Consider the following 13,843-nt stretch of genomic DNA (forward strand, 5'->3'; position numbering starts at 1 on the left):
AAAGGACTTTTGAAGAATGCTTGAATTGTTGTATTCGTTTTCCCATCCAATTCAATAACTTAATGAGAACTTGAAGGTTAATTTAAGCGGAATTAATTAACATGGGGTGTTGAGTTGCATGATTTATCGAAAGAACAACTGAAAATTGGTTTATGTGCAAGTGTGTCATGTGTGGAGAAGAACCTCTAGCTAGCCCATCATCCATAGTTTACCCAAATTCGTCCAAAATCTGTTTTAGTTTACAATCTGTTTGTTTTGTTTTCAAATTCATCAAAATCAAATCCCCCTTTACTTTAAAGTGTTTTATTAGTCAAAATTTGTTTTGATTTGTGTTTTTAAGTGTCTTGAGTCATGTTAGAACCTAATTTCATCCAAAACCATCCCTAGAGTCAGTTTAGAGTCTAATTCATTGTTTTAAGCTGTTTTGAGTCTTTTAAACTAGTTTTGAGTCTTTTTAGTTTGTATTGCATCTTTTGAGTCTAGTTTGGTGTTTTAAACTTAATTTTATGTTTTTAAGTCAGTTTAGAGGTTATTAGCAAGCCCTCCTAATCCCCGGTCGAGAACGATCCCTACTTACATTCTTTACTACAATTGATACAAGAGGGTTTAATTTGTGTGTTATGTTAATTTTCGCATCAGTGACTTACTACAAACTCGTGGTGGATTGGTAGATGATGGTCATGTTACAATAGAGGAGCAAGTAGCTACTTTTGTTAACATATTGGCCCACCATAATAAAAATAGGTCAATGCAAGTTAGATTCATTAGGTCTGGTGAAACTATTAGTCGGTATGTCTGTAGAGTATTACATGCATTGCTTAGTTTGCAAGATGTGTTGTTAGCAAAACCAACCCTTATCCCAGAGGATTGCACGGAATCGAGATGGAAATTATTTAAGGTAATCATCATAGTAAAATCATTAATAACATAATTATTTGTAGTTGCTAATTAATATAAGTTTTTCTTTTGTCTACGGTTGCTTAGGAGCGCTAGATGGAACATACATAGGGGTCACTGTGCCTGATGTCGATAGACCAAGATATAAAACAAGGAAGGGTCATATAGCAACTAATGTGTTAGATGTATGCACACACGACCTCAAATTCGTTTATGTGTTATCCGGTTGAGAGGGATCAGCTACTGATTCAAGAGTTCTTGGTAACGCTGTTACTAGAGCTAATGGCCTCAAGGTCCCAACTGGTAAGATAGACAAGTACCTAGTATTTTTCCTTACCTTTGTTGGCCAACAACTAAAATTTATTATCAACTAATATAGGTACATACTATATGGTTGATTCCCGATATACAAATGGTGAGGGTTTTCTGGCATCGTATAGAGGCACTAGATACCATTTGCAAGAGTGGGAAGACAATTCACGTGCACGTAGAAATCATGAAGAATATTTTAATATGAAACACTCACGTGCTAGGAATGTCATTGAGAGATGTTTTGGCCTCCTCAAATGACGTTGGGCTATCTTACAAAGTCCTTCCCACTATCTAATCATGATCACCGCATGTAGTTTACTTCATAATTTTATCAGAATGTATATGGCGATTGATTTTGAAGAAAATTCAAGGCTTACATTTGATGAATTACCTATAGGGGAAGATTGACCAGAAGTATTAGCCTATATTGAAACCGTTGAGTCAAGCCAGACATGGACTCAATGGAGGGATGATCTTGCAAGAGAAATATATGATGAGTGGATAGGAATGAAGGCTTCAAAATTGGTTGACATGGTAGTTGTTGTAATTGTCTTTTATTAAGATGTGGACTCAATGTAGTTGTTGTAATTGGCTTGAAAATTCGTAACATCAAGACTATTGAGATGTTTGTTATTGTAATGTGGTAATTGGGAGTTATCTGGATGTTATGGCTTCTTTGATATGTTTATTTGTGTTACTTATGTAATATATGTTCATTTGTGTTACTTATGTAATTGGGAGTTCGCTAATATGTTTATTTGTGTTACTTATGTAATATATGGATTCTTTGATATATTATATGGCCACCTTACGTAATTGGTTTGATCATGAAGAGGATGTACTACTTACCATCCTTGAGGAGATGGTTGCTGATGGTGTTAGGTGTGAGACCGACAGTTTTAAGGCTAGTACTTTTGTAATGGTTGCCTCTAAGATGAGGGAATAGATTCCTGGCATTAATATAGAGCCGAAGCATATACAAAACAAATTGAAGCGTCTAAAAGAAAAGTATTCATCTGCACATGACCAGGTGAATACATCTGGATTTGGTTAGGATGATGAAAAAATGTGTTGTTGTGGATAGTGATGAAATACTACAAGAGTGGGTGAAGGTAAATTTTGTTTCTTATTCTTTATCAATTAGTTGCTTTGAAAGTTTTAACCTTGATTTCTTTGTGTTCTTATTGTAGAAACATCCCAATGCATCTTGCAAACCAAATAAGCCATTACCGTTGTATCCACGGTTATGTACGATGTTTGGGAGAGACCGAGCCACGGGTAGTATGACTGAATCAGCAGCAGATGCAATCGAAAATATGGGTTTGGAAAGTGAGGATTGTGAGACTTCCGAGATGCCTCCGCCTTCACCTACCCCATCTCTTTTTGTTGCTACATCCAGTGCATAACAACTTGTTAGGAAGAGGAAGAGGAGTAGGAATGATGGTGATGCAAATATTGTATCTGTTATCAGTGAAGGTTAGAATAAAGCTATTACTGAAATGAAGAAATTAGGTGAAAGTTTTACTTTGAGATAAGCGAAAGCTAGACTACATTCTGAGCTTCAAGCCATAGGTCTCCCATACGATCAGGTGCTAAGAATTTCAATGAAGTTAGTGAAAGATACCAATCTGATGGGTATTTGGTCTACCTTGGATGAATCACAGAAGCCAAATTTCATTAAAGTGCTTATGGAGAGCCTTTGAGCATTTGGGGTTTTAGTATTTGTGGTTTTAGTATGATGAACTTTATCAACTTCTAGTGTTTTCATTATTGCTTTATCAAGACATTATTTGTTTTTTAAGTCAGGACGAATGTTTTATTTCGGATATTTCATGTTTCAGTTCTGAATATTTCATTTTCTTTGTTTAAGTTCTGAATGTTTAAACCCTAAAATGTTTACGACATGCATGATCATTAAACTTATATATTTTTCAACATTGCATGGCAACCATGAACAAAACCATCTCAACCATCTCATTCATACTAACGATCTCATTACTTCCAATATTCACTGGCTCGAGGAAGTCTGACTTCATCAATAAATCATAGAAGACATAAATTACAAATTTTAAAGGGGTTTGCATGTGGAACACAACATATACCTATTAAAATTTGGACCAAGAAAAACAAATAATGGATAATAGTATTCAAATTTGAACAACTTAAAAAAAAAAAAAAAAAAAAAAAGAGTCTTGTCCCATTCCACGCATAAAATTGTACCAAACAACAGACAGAACGTGGGTATTTTAGTTATTTTAATCTTTTGGTTTTGTTCCGTCCATACGCCAAACGTAGAACGGAACAACTGTCATGTTCTGTCCTGCGCATACCAAACATAACACAGAACATCCGTTCCGTCCCGTCTGCGTACCAAATAGTACCTTATTGAACAATAGTGGCACCACTACTCAGAGAGAGAGAAAGAGATATGCCACATTCTCGTTGCTAGGGTTTCAAACGTATAGTCATATAGTGGTGCAGTCACGCTCGTGCGAGCAACAACGGTGTGATGGTGATGGTGGCGTGTGGTTCCTGGAGGAGGAGAGTGAATGAGAGGGGAAGTGACAGAGTGAGGAACGAGAGAGAATGAGAGGGAAAAAAGGGATCCCGCAGTGTCACACCCAGACCCGGGGTCCACTACATCCCGGGGTCGACTCCGTCGTAACACGATATTGTCCGCTTTGGGCCCCAACCATGCCCTCACAGTTTTGTTTCTGGGAACTCACACGAGCAGAACTTCCCAATGGGTCACTCATCATGAGAATGCTCTGGCTCCTTTCTCACTTAACTTCGAAGTTCCTACGGAAACCAAAACCAGTGAGCTCCTAAAAGGCCTTGTGATAATTGGAGGTGAGCATTTACATATAAGGCATAGAGGATCCACTCCCCTAGGCAACATGGGATCTAACACGGAGAGTGAGGGAAGGAGGCCAAATGGTGAGAGAGGAGATGAGAGTTAAGTGAGGCATGGGCCCCACGGGCCAAAATAAATTATTAACATATTTAAAATATCCAAATCAGAAATATTAAAATAATAATATATTAATTTCGAAAAATATATAAAATATAAAATAACAATTTTTCACAAAAGTATTTCTCGGATTCGTAGTTCCGTAAAATCTTCATCATAGCTCCAATTTCGATTCCGCTTGCGCCTATACGTTCTTACCATCAAGTACTTCGAGAATATGCTAAAAGAATGTTTCATACATTTCCCAATACGTAGGTCAACGAAAGTCAATACCCTTGCCTCTAGTTTCATTTTCGTCAATTCACTCATTTAGAATTAATAAAATCGTAAAATTAGGGACGGTTGTCACAGTATGGGTCCACTTGACCTTCTGAAAAAGAAAGCAAGCCACTTGATATCCTCCAAAATTGATCTTAAGTTCCAAGGGTTTGACTCAAGCCTTACACCACATCAATGATCGGCTTTGAATCCCCGTACATTACAATGTACACCATGCCTCGTTTAGCACATTTCAAAGATGCCCTTAGAGCCAGCGCTTCTGCCGTAAAAATAATGTTATTCCCTAAATTTTGAGTTCCAACAACTACAAGGATGGCCTTACCACTTGAACATCACTTTGAATCCAAGTAGCTGAGTTTACTGTGAACTTACCATTGCATTAGCTCCCCACACAAAATCATCCTAAGTTCTCTGTAAGAGGATAGGAATACTACAAATTTTCCTAGCAATATTACCCCTACACAAAACTAATTAAGTTTGTTCATATCCCAGCAATTATCAGTGATAAAATCTCCAACTTTTATATTCCAATCAAGTAAATGTCTCTGGTTTTCGGGGATTAAATGTAACAGTGGGTCAGGAGAAACCCAATGATGAGTCAAGAACAAAATGTCACTGCCATCACCCACAACTCTTCTCATCCCTTTGAGAATTATGTTTCTACAATAAAACTACCTTTCTAGGCCAAAGAATGATTTTGCTTTACTTTCTAAGAATTTTTTCTGTTTTAGGTACTTCTTAACAATTTGAACCCACAGCTATCATTATTTGTCAACACTTTCTAGCTTAATTTAGCTAAACAAGAGTTATTAAAATGATTTAATCTCCTTATCCCTAAATCCCCAAACTGCTTGGAAGAACAAGCATCCTTCCAGGCAACTAGGTTCATTTTTTTTCTCCTTTCCCGAAAAGAAATTTTCGCACTTTTGATTCATCTTAGCAGTTAATCTGTTTGGAGGCTTAAAACAAGACATAACATGATTTGGCATACTAGCAAGGTTAGACTGAGCAAGTGTAAGTTTGCATGCATTAGAAAGGGTATTAGCCCTCCACCCAACTAAGGGCTGGTTTGGTATTGCTGTGCTTTGAAAAAAAGTTGCTGTGAGAATAAGCGACTGTGCTGTGAGAATAAGCGGCTGTGAAATAAATCAGCAGAGTGTTTGGTAAACTTTTTTGTAAAAGTGCTTTTGGAAAAAAAAAAAAAACAGTCTGATAGTGGGTCTTTTCATTAAAGGAACACTGTAGCTCCGTGTGCTTTGAAAAAAAAGCCAGTTTTCCAAAGCTGCAAATAGCAGCTTCAACTTTTTCCTTTGATTTCAGCTTATTCTCACAGCAGCTTTCAAAATAAACCCTTTTTTTTTTTCAGTTTACCAAATACCTAAAACCCTTATAGCTTTTTTTCATGGGTGCTTTTTTTTTAAACACCTCACTCCCAAACCACCCCTAACTATTGCTCAACCCTTCTTATTAACTCACTCCTACTAACATGATCCTTTTAGAAAACAATGTTATGAAAGTATTTCCAATAGTTGTTTTATGTGGAATATGCAGAATCCCAACAATATCATTCCTTAACTGAGAACTAGTATTATTTGAGAAATACAGTGAAGATTTATATAAATTAATCTTTTGCCCAAAACTTTAGCAAAAGCATTAAGTATCCCCAAAATATTTCTAGCACCTGATAAGTGCTTAATTGGTCATTATTTTTATAAGTTTTTTCCCATCTTTGTTGCTTGGTTTTGTTTGTTTTTGAGTCATTTACATTATTTTTGTATTTTGTAGGTTCATCGGTACAAAAGGAGATAAAGGAAGAATTTTTGAAGAAATTGAATGCAAGTTTGGTCAAGTGCTGAATATGGCTGTGCAGATACGTCCACTAGAATAATTTGTGGAGAACATACCAGAAAGAACCAGGTAGTGAGGCATATATGGATGGAAAGCTCTGGATGTCTAGTTTAAGAAGAATTTTATGATATGTGATTCTGAGGTCTAAAGAAGAAATTATTGAATTTTTGGTGACTATTGCTCAATCAGAGATTTTACGTGAGTTTATGCTGACACTAAGGTATAAGACGTGATTGACTTGTACAACGAAAATGATTTAGAGTTACAAGTCGATGGTATTGAAATATATTACACATGTGCTGACCATGTGGACTCAAAATATATTTACTTATTTTAGTTGGGTTTACTTAGGTGTTTTTGGAGTCAAAATAAAGCAAGGAAGAGCAAGGGATTTAACCCTAATTGGGGGCTGCTGCAATAGGAGGGTGTGGCTGCAATTTCAGAGTGAAAAAGACAACTGCATGACTTGCAGAAGAACATGCCATCATCATCATCATCATCATTCCAACAATTGCCATGATTTCCATTGATCTCTCTCTTCTATTTGCACCTTTAACGTTTTCATCATTGTCTCGAACAATGTTGTTATGCACTTTGATTACATGTCTAGCTAAACCTTTCATCCTAAGTTTAGGATGAAGCACTTGATTTAGTTTCTCAATTTCAATGCGAAGTTGATGTATTTTTTCATATTTGTGTTCTTGAATCTCTAAACATAATTTATCATTGATTATTTATGGTTTGATGCTTAGCTATCATTATTCCATAGATAAAGGAAAACTAATGAAAATGGCTTGAAAACTTTGAGTTTTAATGATAAGGACAAAATAAAGGGTAAAGTGAATAGTACCAGGATTGACTTTTTAGTGTAAAAATGTGGTTTTTCGTTAAAGTGAACAGTACCGGGTGCTTTTCGTTAAAGTTCCTATATATAATTGTGTCTGTTTGTGTTAAGTGATGATCTTGCCTTACATATAACACAACAATTTAGTGATTGCATATGCATATGAGCTAGACCTAGACTTATATGGTGTGTGTTTATCGTTTCCAAAGAGCTTAATGGATTGTTCGATGTTAAATTAGACCTTGATCATAGGCTAGTTGCATAGGAAAATACTTAACTCTTACCATGACCATTGAGAGAAATCATATTTAAGGGAAACAATTGCAAATTGAGTGGACCAAGACCTTTTTGTAGGTAAACTTCAAGAATTAAATATGGAATTGTATGAACGGAGAATTGATTTGAGAAGCATAGGATTGAATGTGGATTCCAAAACCTTATGCTCACCATCCATAGATGACAATCCTAATTCATTACAATCATTCATTCACTGTTCTTTCCTTTACTATCTTGGTTCGTTGGTTTTCTTGTTTGCTTATCAGTCAACCAAATTGTGATTTTTAGTTTAATGATTTAGTGTTTAGTTGAGTCATAATACGAAAATAAAATAAAAAGAGTCATGGTTTGTACTTTTGAGTTGATATTTATTATTTTTTTCTTAAATTAATCTCGTCTATGTGGAATCGACCCTTGCTCGTCATTATCCTATCTTATTCAATTCGTATACTTGTGAAGTTTAAATTTGTGTTTAGATTTGTTATGTGTTATTCGTTTACTTTGGTATATGAGTCAAGCTATTTAAGTGTCTAATTAAAGGCTCCATGCAAAGAATGAAAATATAAAGTGATAAAGGGTACCTTTGCCTAATGCCTCTCTTTGGGTAGAGGTAACCACATGTGTACAACCATTTATGACAATTGAAAAAGAAGTGGAGGTTATACTAGACCCGACAGTTTCTTACACGACACGGTGGCACGACATGAAAACGACATGAAAATAACTAGTTTCGGATCAACACGATATAACCAATCGAGTCATTATCGGGTGACCCGTTAAGAACCCGTTAATAACAGGTTTTTAACGGGTATACACGTAGGTAACACATGGGTAACCCGTTTTGACCCGTTAAGAAAAATAAATTATAATTTTAAAGTTTAATTACTAAAAATTTTATTATAAAATACAATAGCCATGTTGTATGTGACAACCCGTCCCAAATTTTACATTTCTTTTAAAAGACAGAAATGAAGATCTCAAAGAGTAGAGCACACTTTATACCTGCGGCCAAGGCCAATTTAGCCGGGAAAAGCTCCAATTTTGCTCAAACCCGTCGGAACTCTAGAATTGGGTGTGATTCAATTCAACCCCCAAACTTATTCTGATGCCTCCACCAATGCTTGGGCTTTGTTTCTGGGTTCTAGGGAAGTGTTTTGGTGGTGGTGATCGAGGGTAAGTGTTTCAGAAATGAGTGAATTTTCGACGAAGGGTCATCGAACCGGTGGGTGGTTCTTCCTGAAACCCGTGATGAAACTTCATCAATTAAGGCTATAATTGGATGTTGGGACACTATGGTGATGTTCAGGGGTGATGAGAGGTCGAAGATGACACACCCCGACCTGGAAAGGTCGAAGCATGCTGGCCGTCACCGTGAGGTGACGTAACCATAAGGGTAAGTGATGCAAAAAGTGAATAAAATTAAAACTAATTAGGACTAAACAGTGAAAGAGTGCGCAATTCGTGGGTTGAACCCACTGCAATTATTCAGAGCGTAATAGACAGTGAGACTACGAAAGAGTAGTCAAGGCAACCAAAGTACACTTATTACATAGTAGTGATAAGTTTATACGTCTAAACAGAAGGAAATGTCAGAACTGCCGTGATTCCTCGAGTGCCACAGAGAGTACAGCTATCTAGGTCCTGGAGGGGCGAAAAACAAAGTTGAGTGGGTCAGTAAAACAATGCTTATAAGAAAACCTTTATCTTTGAATATACTAACCCCTCGCCGTAAAACAAGTATAGTTTCCTCAAAACATACTACGTAAGTATGAAAATCCAATATATCAGCCATATAACCAAAAATATGCCAAGTAAATGATGTATCATATGCCACAATAATAATCATGTGATAATCAATATAACTAAGTGCTCATCCATCTAAGCTGACACACAAGTTCGAACAGATGGTTTCTGACACGAACAGGACTGGGTGTAATCAATATGCCCTAGTACTACGATCACGTGAAACTGGTGCAAAAGCACATCATATACAAGTCGGATCGCCTAATGCAATCTACCCGACAAGACTGGCACCTAAACTTGGATCCAAGATGAGCGAACGGTGCGGATGTGAACATACACGTGAAGGACTGACCCTGGCCCTGGGGTGAGTACTAACACCGGGTGCAGCAAGATGAGCATGTACACAAGCACGTACGAATGCCATGACAGTAATATCACAACCATATAACAGCATTGATCACATTTCATATCACAATATCGAATACTTGGCAATATAAGCGTAAAAGTGAAGTAAATACGCATTTATGGAAACTATAATATGTATAGGTATAAAAACAAACTGCCCACTCACAAGTACGTCGCTGGGTCGTAGCCCCCGAGTCTAGCTTGGCCTTGAAAATCCTCGAAATAAGTTTCCCCTATATGTGAAATAACTAAATAACATTAATTAAAGCACATAACGGAAACCTAAATAAAACGCCCATAGTTTGCTCAAACCTAGGGTATAAATATATGAAATTGATCTACTCGACGACATGAACGCGTACGTACCAACCACGCGCACCCATGCGCCCCCGCGAGTACACTGTACTCGCCTTCTTCGCGAAAATCTGCAGTTTTACAGATTTTTGGGTCAACTTCCAGAGCCCATAACGAGCTCGATTCTCAACCAAATTCACTTCTACAAAAGCCAAATTAAAGCTAGGAATGTGATCTACCGATCCCAATTTACAGAAAGTTGGAATATAGTCTGTGTTGATCAGAAATGTGGTCTGAAAGTGGCCAAACGACCACGGTTGAAATTTTCCAGAAAACTAAAATTTTCTTCCCAACTTCCAAAGTTGATTTCTAACTCATTATTTAACCAAACTCAGTGATTCAAAAGCCATTTTGAAGTTAGGAATGTAGAGAACAAGTTTGTACCTAGAAGAAGTCCAGTTGTGGTTGAGGTTGACCAGAAAAATGGTTTGAAAATGACTAAATGGCCACGGTTCTTGTACGAAAAACTTCGGGTTCTCCTTCTCGAGTTTCTGGGTAAAACCACACGTTCAAAACACAAACAAAGGATCAATAACAACCCATAGAAGTGAAATGAAGGTTCTAAGGGTTTCTTAAGGCTTACCTTAGCCATGCATGGCTTGAAAACCGTAGTATCGAACTCGCCGAGTCGGACCTTCCGAGTTGGAAGTTCTAAACTCGGTCAACACGCGAACCAGGGGTATGGTCGTGATCGTGGGACTGAGATGAGCATGATGATGTAGTTTGTTTGTTCGATCTACAAGCTTTGGAGCTTGCTCATGGAGTTGCAGAGGAAGAAGAAGAAAAATGTGGCGTGGGAGAGGGAGAAGTGGGAGAGAGTGAGGTTTTTAAAATTTGCTTTGCTTTTTCTGATAGAGGGGGACAAAATATAAGGAAAAGATGGGATAGGATGGCTGAAAGTGGAGTGATGTAGAAAGAGCACGGGATGAGTTTAAAAGGAATCCAAGGGATAGATTTCTATATTTCCTATAGTAAAAGGAAATCGAAATCTATCCGAAGTAGATATTTTTACACTTTAAAATCTACGTCTACTCGTACTAGCGTGTACAATTTAAATGCGATAGCGAGAAATAAAATGGAAAGCGATAAGAATAAGTCCACATCACTTGCCAGTAAGGCATAGTCGTCAAAACACATACTCGGGGAGAAATTACATAGGAAAATTAGGGATGGGTCGTCACAGAAGAAAGTCGGAATTTGGATGGAAAACCGACGGAAACCCCTAGGGAAACCGGGTCACCGCACGGGTCAAGGGAAAATCCGGCCCGTTCCTCTCCTTTTCCTCCTCCCTCCTTTCTCTCCTTCCCCCTTCTCTGGTTGGTCACATACTCCTCTCTCATTTCCCTATTCATTCACCCTTTCTTCATCTTCTTCCTGATTGGGCAGTAGCCCTTCTCTCTTTCTTTTTCCTTTTTTCCTTCATCTTCTTCCTCTTCCTCTTTAAAATAATTAATTAATAAATAATATCAACATTATAAAATATATAAAAATATAATTAGTGACTGAAACAAAAGTACTTCTCAAGTTTACAGTTCCGTAATGTTGAGTACTTTAGGAAAACGCTAAATGATTAATTCATACACCTCGCTATACGTTGATCAACGAAAGTCAATACCCCCGCTTCTAAGGGTATTTTTGTAAAATCATGCTTTTAAAATTAATAGAAATGTAAAATTTGGGACGGGTTGTCACATTGTATTAATTGGTATATTCTATATAAGTTAAAAAAAATTCAGTTTTATTACATTTATTTATTTTTATTATGAGAGTTTCTTATTATCATTAATAGGATAAATTTTACTTAACATGTTGTCCAAAATTAAAATCAACTAGTATAGTATTAGTATAAGCAATAAGACATCCCTACAAGTATGAAAAATGTGAAAGAATATATAAACACTCGTGATTCATCATTCCTCCGCAAGTAGACAATGGTTACACTTACATTATAGTTTAGATTAAAACCCTCCAAACTGTCATGAATAGTGTTTTTTATTTGAGTGTACAAGTAATAAAATTAATAATAATTATTGTAGAAGTGTAAGAAATGTAAAAAAATATATATATACAATCACTTGTAGTGTCAACTTCGAAATCCGACACTATAATACATAAACCTTAAATTTGTATTTAACCGTTGATTGTCGTTTAGGCTTTATTTTTTATATTGAATTTCATTTTTAAAATTTTCTTTTTTGAAAACATGATCTTCTGGAAGATGAACAGTTCGGATCTTTGATATCACATCCTGATATTTATGGTTAATTGAAATATGAGTCGATGTTATATAGCTTGTAGAGACTTTATAAACACCAAGCAATATTTTCACTTTAGGAAAGAGAGCTATATTTGTATGATTTATCAATCTCAAACTAGACTTGTCCAAAAATAAATAAATAAATCTAAAACTAGAGTTGTTTTCAAAGAAATCCTTGACTAGGTTAAAAACTAACTCCTTAACTATTTCCCAACAGCCTTTGTAAAAACTAGCATGTAGCCCATCAGGACCAGGAGCTTTCAAAGCTCCAATACTATTAAAAACATCCCAAACTTCCTCACCAGTCACTTGCTTAAGTAACATAGTATTAAGTCCCTCATTTATACAAGGTTGGATTATATCACAAGGGCAGCCATCTCATCTTGACAAGGAGCTAGGGTTAGCACGGGAGAAACGCAGTTTAAAATCTTGCACAAAAACCTATTCAAGACCCTCCCCACAATACCACCACAAACCATTCCCATCCCTAGCCTTAACAATTTCATTTCTCTTCCTTCTTATTGTAGTACTAGTTCGAAAAAAAAGGCCACGTCACTTCCTCATCTCTTAAAACCTGAGACAACTCATCTCTAATCTTTATTTCCTCTTGAAGATATACATTATTGTTTACCGTAGTCCTTTTCTTTAACTCGCTAAGCTCGTTTAACAAATTATTTTTGCGCTCTTTAATATGCCAAAGGTTGATTTGTTCCAACCCATGACCAAATACTTAGGGCCCGTTTGTTTGGCCTCATTAAATGGGACTAGACTGGACTGGATTACAGTCCCATGTTTGATAGGTGATGGGACTAAGTTAAGTGGGACTAAAGGGGACTCGCACGGACTATCTCTTTCACTAGGAGCTCTTAGCCAATCCCCCCAAAAACCATGGGATTGCTAAGACCATGCTGTGTCCCGTTCTCTCTCTGCGTCGCGTCCTCTCTCCTCTCATCTGCTCGCTTGCTGTTGCCTACACTCGCGAACTCTCCTCTCCCTGCTTGCTTCATCTGCTCGCTTCGCGGTTGCCTGCCTACACTCTCGAACTCTCCTCTCCCTGCTTGCTTCGTCTGCTCACTTCGCCGTTGCCTACATTGCGAACCCAGGATCTTTTCGTCTGGGTTTCGTGATTCAAATATGGGATTTGCACTTCTAGTGAAGTTGGGTTTTGTGATTCAAACGAATTTGGGATTGAATTTGGGTTTTGTGATTTGAATATGGGTTTTTTCAATTCCAGCGAATATGGGTTTTTTGATTTGAGCGAATTTGTGAAGATGTGCAAAATATTGAGATGAAGCTGTGGTTGCAGAGGCTCCACATGGGGATTATTAGAAGAACCTAATCGAGCAGACGATGATTCTGGGTTGTGAGGATAACATTTCAAGAAAAAATGGAGAAAAGAGAGGACTTTGTCGGACACAGAAAGTGTTCTGGAAAATGGTAAAGGAAAAAGAAAAAAGAAAAAAAAGAAAAATATTATTTTACTTGTTAGTCCGACACTGGAACAAATGCTTCACTAAATTAATCCAGCTTAGTCTAGTCTAAGCCAGTCTAACTTAGTCCATGAGCTTAGTCCAGTCCGAGATAGTCCAGTACAACAAACGCCCCCTTAAAGTTCCAAGAAGACTTCACATAATCTTTAAAATTTGGATGTAGAAGC

General features: G+C 36.9%; 1 pseudogene; it reads left to right on the top strand.

Moving 5' to 3' along the window:
• The first annotated feature begins 748 nt into the window (after positions 1–748).
• On the top strand, positions 749–2,615 carry LOC126630132 (uncharacterized; annotated as a pseudogene).
• Positions 2,616–13,843: the final 11,228 nt, after the last annotated feature.

The sequence above is a fragment of the Malus sylvestris genome, chromosome 7, assembly GCF_916048215.2.
Source record: "Malus sylvestris chromosome 7, drMalSylv7.2, whole genome shotgun sequence".
Classification (NCBI taxonomy): Eukaryota; Viridiplantae; Streptophyta; class Magnoliopsida; order Rosales; family Rosaceae; genus Malus; species Malus sylvestris.